The sequence below is a fragment of the Periplaneta americana genome, chromosome 1 (genome assembly GCF_040183065.1).
Source record: "Periplaneta americana isolate PAMFEO1 chromosome 1, P.americana_PAMFEO1_priV1, whole genome shotgun sequence".
Classification (NCBI taxonomy): domain Eukaryota; kingdom Metazoa; phylum Arthropoda; class Insecta; order Blattodea; family Blattidae; genus Periplaneta; species Periplaneta americana.
The window spans coordinates 148,870,188-148,879,131 of NC_091117.1; the positions used below are offsets into that span (position 1 = coordinate 148,870,188).

General features: G+C 34.6%; 1 long non-coding RNA gene across 1 annotated transcript; it reads left to right on the forward strand.

Moving 5' to 3' along the window:
* Positions 1 to 1,118: 1,118 nt before the first annotated feature.
* LOC138701891 (uncharacterized) lies at positions 1,119 to 4,627 on the forward strand. The gene is made up of 2 exons (XR_011332717.1): positions 1,119 to 4,145; positions 4,312 to 4,627. It is a non-coding gene; the product is annotated as an uncharacterized lncRNA (long non-coding RNA).
* The last annotated feature ends 4,317 nt before the right edge of the window (positions 4,628 to 8,944 follow it).

Consider the following 8,944-nt stretch of genomic DNA (forward strand, 5'->3'; position numbering starts at 1 on the left):
CCTCCCAGCCAGCATTGAGGATGACTGCCTTGACACTTTCATGTCTGCTGATGATTTGGCACTTGGAATTTCTCAGGATAATGATGTTTTGATGAAAAGACAACTTGACAACACATCGTTCAAGATAAAAGACTGGTGTGATGCCAATAAACTTAGCATCAACTCTAATAAGACTGTAGATATTAAATTTTCTTTTAACAGAAATATTACTGACTTGTCTTCCTCAGTTAAATTCCTAGGCATTCACCTCGAAGCCGGTCTGGGCTGGAGTACACACATAGAATATCTTGTTAATAAAATTAATAAAGGAATTTTCATGTTACGAATCCTCAGACAAACATTATGTCATAATTCTTTACTTACAGTTTATTATGCCCATATTTACAGTCACTTAAGTTACGGGACGCTTTTGTGGGGTAACCATACTTCGGTTTCTAAGTTGTTTATCCTCCAAAAGAGAGCAGTGAGAATTATTTGTGGTGTCTCTTCTAGAACTCATTGTAAACCACTTTTTGTACAATTAGGAATACTTACGTATTTGTCAATGTTTATTCTCGATTGCCTTTTGTATGTTAAGCGTAATGTGCATTATCTTCCTACTTGTTCATCTATTCATAATTATTCTACCCGTTCCACACTTGACATATATTTTACCAAGTACAAATATAGTACTATAAGCAATAGTTTTATTTCCATGTCTTATAAACTTTATAACTCTTTGCCATTGCATATAAGAAACACGTCATATTTTACTTTCAGAAGTATGGTGAGAAGGACATTGATGGCAAATCCAATCTACAGTGTCAATGATTTTAGCAATATTACGTTTTAGATACTATTTGTTTGAACTTCATGTAATTGACAAATCTGTACATTTTAACCTGATTTTAAAATCATTTCTTTTAAAACTTTTAACCTTGTTTTTGTGATGATCTGGTGATTGTATATTTATTTTTTTTATTCTTACATTTATTCATATTGTAGTAGCCATGAATTATATATATATATATATATATATATATATATATATATATATATATATATATATATCTGACGTTGTCTATGGCTGTAAATCGTTGAATGACATTAAATTCATCTGTCTGTCTGTCTGTCTGTCTATCTGCACAAATCGTAAAAATACTATTTCAAGAGATCTCTTAACGTACGCCTTCGGAGATACTTCTTTACTTATCAACTATTTTAAATGGCAAGCACAAGGGCAAGGGCAAGGGCAGTGAGAAGATCATTAATTAAAAATGGAGAAATGCTGGATGTATAAAGGGAGACAAACCGAAGTGCTCGTAATAAATTACTCCCTCCCCTTCGATGAGATATAGTGTAAGCTAAGTGAGCCAAGTTACTCCGGAATAATCTTTAATAATACCCTACATCATATACCGGTATGTAACAGATTGTTCATCCCCATGTTAAAATCGGCAGCACTTTGAAGAGAACAACTGCCAGGATCGCCATCCGTCCGCAGTAAACGAACACGAGATGGCAGTGCAGTCGGTAATGCAATTCAAATGGAAGTTATGACGCGACTCCTTATGTAGATGACAGAATAGTAAACCTGACAAAAGTTGTTACCGTCAAAGCCTACAAGGCCGAGCAATCTGGGCATATATGATCTAGGATAATACCTACTGAAAAACACAAATATAAATAGATTGGAAACTTTTTACTAGAAAACATATAAACTAAATACATAGTCAATATGTCTTCGAAAAAATAATTAACTCAGGTACGTACTTGAAACAACATTCATCTCATACTACTTCGGAAAGATAAGAAGAGATTGTGAAGAACCGTAATCGAAAGTATTTCAACAAATGGCTTTATTAATTGAATCCTAAAAATAAATGAATCATCAGATGACTGAAAGCAAGTAATGGTCTGTTTCTAATCTTGAAAAATGGTAAAGGAAATGTTTATCCAAGTGTTAAAAGAATTCTAAGTATAAACATTATCTTAAAGATAACAAACTTAAAAAATATGATTACGAGATTTAAATCTCAACTAAGGCAATAAAGATAAAGAAAATTCAATAAGAAATTATCTGCAATACACAGAACTTTATCTTTCGAAAGCAGCTATCAGACAACCACGTGAATCGTTTAGGTTAGTAATAGATGCAAAAGAGGTTCAGTAATTCAAGTAAAGTCTTTTCTAAAATTCAAAGCTCTCTGATAACATGTAATATAATGAACAATATATAGTATCAATATTAACACCTTTTTGTTAAATTCAACCATAAAATGTATACCAGAATATCTTAAAGAAAGTTATAAGTAATTCAAATTCTGAAACTGTTCTTTTTTTTCTAGATGACGTATTTTAAGACACTTGATTCCCAATTTTCAAAGCAATCCAACCGAAGAAAATAACTACCCTTGGGAGGCAATCACTATGAGCCGGTATTTAACCTGCGAACATTGGACTAGTAAGAAGCACGATAACCACTAGACCACCAAAGACGACTAGTTGACGATATAAATATACAGAAAATCTGACGGTATCCTAGAACATACGGTTTATCGGAAACATATAAATACTAATTGGACAGCTTTTATACTTATAAAAGAAACCAAACGCCATTTTTAACATTGTTTAGATATATCCATCTGCTAACGTTTGAAACTCGAACCATGATTTAATTAGATGAAACAAAGTGATATCACAGTCTAGTATATACAGTCACGAAGCTCAATACGTAGGGAATATGCATCCATAGATAGTTGCTAACCACTAGGGTCGCTACTGCGATACTGCGAAATAGTCTATTGTTCCTAGTACCCTCACAACTCAAGCTTCGTGACTGTATATACTAGGCTATGGTGATATCTAGACTGTGCTTCCATCTGTGAGCATTTGAACCAACAACCAAATTTCATTACCATTCTCTTCTTTTATTTAAAGAGAACCAAGTGAACTTTCGTGGTTGGTTTCATTTAAAGAAAACATATATTGCGATAGCTGATAACGTATTGCTGTTTTGTACGTAATTAACGTGTGTTATAGATTTATAAACTTGTATGAAAGGATGTCACGAGGTACATTGTAGAACTGGCGTCGAAGATCAACAATCAAAAATGAAATTAATTAAGCCTATAGGAATATTTTCAGATGGCATAAACATTATTAAAAACAGGACGGCACAGTATTATGAGGTTAGTTTGGCATTACTAATTCGATATAATATATTGCTTCACTGTAATGTATACGTTCAAATAATATAATGTGCTGTTTTCAATCAGTGTTATCAGAGGTAACACATGATGCATAACTTTGTTACTTCTGCAACCATCAAAAATGGAAATGACAGTCCCAGTATGAGTAGGCCTAGGCTTCACATTAACAGAGTTATGGAACGTAATGAATCACCAAGTGTTACTCATGAAGACAATGAGCGAAGTGTGTTTATGTATTTGTGTGGTTTGTTTGATGTATATTTCATGTTTTTCAGTGTTGTGGGTTGGGAGTAGTATCAGGGATACTATAACTGTTGGAGTATTATAGAAATAAATATATGGAAAGAGGTAATTAAAGAGGAAATTTAGGAGTGAAGTGAAGAGAAAAAGAAAAAATAGCCTACGTAAATAAATAAAGGATAGAACAGTAGGGAAATAGTTGTAAAATAGAGAAAATGGAAATTTAGACCAGATCATTTCAACACAGCGTTTGAAGGCTAGGGCGCCCTGACCTGCCCTGTGTCTGGCCAGGGCGAACCCCCCACTCCTCTCTGTCGCTGAGGCTGTGGTGGTGTACGAATGCATGCAATCATCAACTCTTCCCGTCTGTTTGATGATATTCTGCAGGCATTGTTGGATTATGCGTTCCATCAGTCATTCATTCATTCATTCATTCATTCATTCATTCATTCATTCATTCATTCATATGGTCTACTATCGTTTGTGCTCAACTCTTTTGAATATGACTGAAGAGAAGTGCGTCGATAGTCGGTTCTGAATTTAACCCCTCTTGGGAGGGCTTGTATCTTGTCTAATCTGACGACAATAATGCAATATCCAATATCAATGTAAGGGCAACAACGTACAACATTAAGCGTCACTTTGAAGTTAAACATTCTGATACCCACACTATTATCGGCGAAGAGAAGGAAGGCATTAATAACGAAATTAAAGGTCGGCGAAGTGAGGAAGGCATTAATAACGAAACTAAAGGTAAAGTCGGCGAAGTGAGGAAGGCATTAATATCGAAACTAAAGGTAAAGTCGGCGAAGTGAGGAAAGCATAAAGAACTAAACTAAAGGTCGGCGAAGTGAGGAAGGCACTAATAACGAAACTAAAGGTCGGCGAAGTGAGGAAGGCATTAATAACGAAACTAAAGGTCGGCGAAGTGAGGAAGGCATTAATAACAAAACTAAAGGTCGAAATGCAGTCTTTTTATGCCGAGGTAAATATCATTTCAACTAATTAAGTACTCTAAGGGCAATATAAATCAATTAATGATTAGGTTATAGTAAGTTTAATTTGAACAGTTGTAAACAATGTATGGGAATTATTATATAAACGTTTGTTAAACTGTTAAAGAATTTTCTGTTAGCTTAACTATGTTTGTATTTTTTGTATAATGACAAAGTCATTAAAATTTCATTTTTTCCTTTCTTTCGCAGCACATTGTGCGAAGTTCCGAAAGAGCTGTCTATGCAAGCTATATTGTTGCCCTAAATATCGCCAAAAGTAGCCGGACTTTTACGGAAGGAATGTTTGTAAAAGAGTGCATGATTTCAACGTCAGAGATGTCTCTTTCAACAATCTGTCGCCGCGTGTAGGAACTTTGTCAACATTTTTATGACGCCCTTTTCTGTAAATTTTGAGCAGGCTCCAGTCAAATTCCAAAGAGAATTGGTAAGACTTCAGTGTCACACAATTTTGAAAGACACATATGAAGATTCCACTGCAAGAATGATGGATGTCATTTGGAATACCTTTTGCAGGAGAAGCAATTGAAAGTTTGAAATGCTTAGCGCTCAAAGCTTAACTGTGATTTTCTGATCATTACTGGACAATGACTATCAGTGTTAATGCCATATAACTCTCTATGTACATTCTACATGTCTTAAGCTATGCATTGAGTCTTAGTTCATTTTCGACAAGAAAGTGACATCCATCATTCTTGGAGTGGACTCATCATATTACAATATTCCAGGCAGCCTCGTTGCGTTTTATAAGAACTTCAAACAAAAAGAGTTTCCGCTTATCCACGCATTGCCATGCAAGCCAATTGTTATGTTTGGCTCTACATACCTTTGCGAACACAATATATTCTCAGTCATGAACCTGAATAAGAGTAAAATTAGGTCATGTTTGTTCGATGTTGCGTTGGAAGCATTGTTACCCATCCATTCTGCTCAAACAATTTTCCCTGATATAGCTAAGTTGGTGAAATCAAAGAAATGTCATTTATCTTCCTAACTACAAAAAAGGACTATTTTATTATGTTATATTATGTGTAATGGCCAATTGTTGTAATTTCTGAATTCTTTCTATGTGACATAAAATATGCCATCTATATAAACTCACTGGCTTACTCTACCCCTTGCAAGCGTGCAACCCTCTCAGCGATCAGTATTCCGTCTCTTTCCCACTTACTCGCTGTCTCTCTTCGAGGCTTGGAACGGCTCCTACGAACCCAGGTAGACACAGGGCATCAAGGTGGCTGCCCACTTGGAATGGTCTGATATAGACAAATAATTTAGGAGGAAATAGCTGCTAAGGAATGATTGAGAGTAGGTAGATTTGAGAATAGACAATAAAATAAATAAATAATGTAAAATGTGAAGGAAAGAAGTATGCAATATGTAATTGGAAAGCAAGAAATGGAAGGCAGATAATCTAGATATGAGAGAGAATAGAAGAGGATAGATAGGGAAGGAAGTATAGCAATTCAGTTGAAACAGAAGAATAGGAAGTAATAAAGAAATACTTGGCAAATTAATATATCGATAGAAAAGAGTGGTATGTATTAAAGGGATGGTGAATCGAAAAGCATAAATGTGAAGGTCCACCATAACTATAAATAGTAAAGTTGGCTGACAAATAAATATCATATATGTATTTTATCTTCTGATTGAGTTTCTGGCTGATATGTACATCTATTATTAGGCAGTAGGTCTACATCTCACTTGACGATATGTATCAGAGGAAGAACAATTGTTTGTATGCATCTGAAGTCTGACTAGTGTAATATGTAGCTAGTCGGCGATGTATGCAACGGAGGGGGAAAGGAACTGGCCAACATACCCCATTATCTCCCGGCCTAGTTGCCTCATAAGTGGTGCCTTCTTGGTATCACTTGTGAGGTTCAGACCTGTCTTCGGACAGTTGACTAAACAATTATGTATTTGTGTGGTTTGTTTGATGTACTATTTTTATCTATCTCATTCTTAAATGCTTATAAATACATAATTTGTGCCGATGTAATGTGTTACACAGGAGGCCTACAACAACTGTGTACCTTGAAGGTTTATAAATTAAGGTGATGGAAGGCCGTCGCAAAAAGAGAAAATTAGTTGCAAAAAGAGAAAATTAGTTGTGAAGATCGACATTGGAGGAAATAAAATCAATTGGCTCACAGTTGGTGACATTAAACTGGAGAGGAGTAAACCATTTGTCCTTCGGATGAACACTAGTCATTCGCAAGCAAATTGCATTCAAGTTCATATAAAAACAAACAGCGAAGAAGACCATCACACAGCGTTCATTCGGCTAAGTTCTGTTGATTTGTCTCTGTCTTGAAGGAAACCTATGAGTAAGGAAAAGCTTAAGATATTCAATCTATTCATCATCTTGTACTCCAGGAAGTTTGACATTTTTATCAGAAATTTCATTCCAGCACAGAGGTTAAAAATGACATACAGTAAATGCTTTTGGAAATAATGCAGACTTTGCAATGGAAAAAAATTATGGTTTATTTAACGACGCTTTCAACTGCCCAGGTTATATCAGCATCGTCGTATGCCAGAATTTTGTTCTCGCAGAAGTTGTTTACATACCAGTAAATATATTGACATGAGCCTGTCGCATTTAAGCACACTTAAATGCCATCGACCTGGGCCGGGAACGAACCCGCAACCTCGAGCACAGAAGGCCAGCACTATACCAACTGCGCTACTGAGGCCGACCCGGTCTTCGAAGGCGGCATTTAGTATTCATCCTGTATATGCATATTTGAGCGTTAAATTTAATAAAAAATACTGACATTAATAACGGAATACAAAAAGCAAGAACAGCAATAAGAACTTTTAATGGGATATCATAGATAAAAATGTAACAAAGAACATCAATATTAAAATGTATTTATTATTTTTTTTACTTGGTTATTTAACGACGCTGTATCAACTACGAGGTTATTTAGCGTCGATCGGATTGGTGATCGCGAGATGGTATTTAGCGAGATGAGGCCGAGGATTCGCCAAAGATTACCTGACATTTGCCTTACAGTTGAGGAAAACCTCGGAAAAAACCTAACCAGGTAATCAGCCCAAGAGGGAATCGAACCCGCGCCCGAACGTAACTCCGGATCGGTAGGCAAGCGCCTTAGCCGACAGAGCTATGCAGATGACTTTAAAATTTATAAATCCAAAGTTCGAAATACTATATAGATCTGAAACTTAGCAAATAAATTATGATACTACATTATAATTACTATAATATGGATTATTTGAGATAATTAGATAGAATCAGAAATGAGATAATTAGACAAAAAATTGATGTTAAAAATTCTTTATTATATTTTATAAAATACAGATAATTAGAATGGTATGAGCATATAAGAAGAATGTCAGAGCAGAGATTACCCAAGAACATTATTTAGGATGGTTTTCACTTGAGAGAAAAAGGAAAGGTCTACCTAAGATCACATGGTTACATGTGGTCAGAAAATTAATGAAAGGCAAAGTATTAGGAGAAATTGATTGGGAATACACGATGGAATGGAAGAGAAAGAGTTACAGGGACGTAAATTTTGGATAGTGGAAAAAAGGCTATATATTGTAAACATTTAATCATTTTTTTCAAACTTGATAAATATTTTATTTCTATTTTATTAAAAGCAGAATGCCTCTATGAGAAGGTAATTCTGACACCATTTATACATGAACTTTAGCATTTTCCGAACTATCTCTATGATTTAAATTTCAATGCTTATTGTCGTACCAAACAAAATAGATTTGCATCATTATTACCATATGATAATCATTCTTAATAAAGGCGAGAATAATAAAAAATATATAATTTCTTGCTCGGGTGACCTTACAAAGATTACATAACTTACTGATTTGACTTCCGGAATTGTGCAAAAACATTTACCAGTGCAGTCAGTATTTATATTCTACCAGTGACTAGGTGATTATCCAAAGAAACTACCAAAATAATTTTATGTATGACCAATGAACGCGTTCTAATTATTTTACTTCTGAGATATTATTTTATTAATATGCACAGAGTTAAATTTTTTCCGGAGCATCTAATTTTTACCTTATAAAGTTACAGAAACGCTCTTCTAATCATCTCATTAATGAAAATGGGTAAAAAAATAAAGTTTCTTGGCTTTCGTCAGTCAATAAAGTCCATCGAAGTAAGAGGAACCCGGTTCACTGAAAACACTAAGCTGGTAAGAAAATAATAATGTCATATAACTTATTGCATTAGGCTCCAGAAGATTATGAAATGAAAGTGTTGAATATTAGATATTAATAAGTAAACTCCTGTTCTGTGGAATGATTCAATTGTTTTATAAGAGAGACGATATCAGCAATAGGAATTTCTATTCAAATCTTAATACCGTCAAAATCACTTCACTGTGAAACACTCTGAGCTACGGGTATTACATGGAAGTAAATGTGTTCAAAGCTAGCCAATATGGTTTATATTTCTAAAATACTAACAATGCTCTCCTGAAAAAAAAAATATAATTACTT